Source organism: Glycine max, chromosome 10 (genome assembly GCF_000004515.6).
Source record: "Glycine max cultivar Williams 82 chromosome 10, Glycine_max_v4.0, whole genome shotgun sequence".
In the NCBI taxonomy this organism is placed as follows: domain Eukaryota; kingdom Viridiplantae; phylum Streptophyta; class Magnoliopsida; order Fabales; family Fabaceae; genus Glycine; species Glycine max.
The window spans coordinates 19143166-19144437 of NC_038246.2; the positions used below are offsets into that span (position 1 = coordinate 19143166).

The following is a 1272-nucleotide window of genomic DNA, read 5'->3' on the forward strand; positions in this document are numbered from 1 at the left end:
CAATACTCATTGTATGTAAGCGTTATCTGAAGAACTCGCTAAGCGCGCTTATTGCGCTAAGCGAGTTCATCTTTTGAGGATGAACACTTATCCTCATCCTGAACTACCTGTGGCTAAGCGAGGCTGAATCGCTAAGCCCATGTAACTTAATCAATTTTTTTGTTGATAGCCGCGCGCTAAGCCGAGCCTTCCTGAGCCAAGTGCAATTGGTTGCGGCATCCGCTGAGCTAAGCGAGCTTCATTTGCTAAGCTACGAACAGTTAGTGAAATTTTTGAAGAGTTGGTACCGCTAAGCACAGCCTTTAAGGAGCTTAGCGCAAATGCTTGCGGCACATGTTCAGCTTAGCGGGCGCTTTCCCGCTAAGCCAATTCTACAGAATCTAAAAATTCTGCAACTTCCGCTAAGCGGCTCCACATGTCGCTAAGCGATAGTGTTTTTTTCACAAAGGCCAGCTAAGCGGACCATGTCTCGCTAAACGGCCAGTGTCTTCTTCAGTTTTTAAAATTTGAATAACTGTGTCCTGATTAATTGTTTGGTTTCTTTATATATAGATGGTGATGCAATCCTCCCTAGGAAGGGACCAGTCACTAGAGCCATGAGCAAGAGGCTCCAAGAGAATTGGGCTAGAGCTGCTGAAGAAGGCCCTAGGATTCTCATGAACCTCAGGATAGATTTCTGAGCCCATTGACCAAGTTTGGGTCCAATTCTCTTTGTACATATTAGACTAGGATGTCATTATATTTGGTCCTTGTATTTAGGGCTCCATATTGTAGGTAGGGTACCCTAGAAATATAGGATTTTCAGCCCTTGTATTTTAGGGCACCTAGACTAGTTTTTGTATTAGGGGTAGTTTTGTAATTTCACATGCACTAAGTGAATATTTGATGTGTGTGGTTAGAAATCAATTTAATTGAATTGGTAGAAGCCCAATCCAATTAAATTTTAGAGGGGGTGGTGAGCATTTGCTTACTACACCCCATTGCCACATCATATAGTCACACTTTGTGCATGTCCTTCATGCTTTGCATGCCTCATGACACCTAAGCACACTTAGTGGAGAATCTTGGAATTGATCTTGGATTAGTGGGCTGAACCATAACTAAAATTCACTAATCATAATTAGTGAAATTTTGGCTCCAAAGTTTGGCTCCACAAATTCAATTTCAAATTCAAGTGAAATTTGAATTGAAATTCAAATTTCCCTCCAATTTTGTGGGACACTTAGGCTATAAATAGAGATCATGTGTGTGCATTTTTTTCACCTTTGATCA

The 1272-nt window shown here is 41.4% G+C and overlaps 1 non-coding gene across 1 annotated transcript; it reads left to right on the forward strand.

Annotated features, from left to right (window-relative positions):
* The first annotated feature begins 602 nt into the window (after positions 1-602).
* MIR10427A (microRNA MIR10427a) lies at positions 603-739 on the forward strand. Its single transcript, NR_161707.1, has one exon. It is a non-coding gene; the product is annotated as a microRNA MIR10427a (primary transcript).
* The last annotated feature ends 533 nt before the right edge of the window (positions 740-1272 follow it).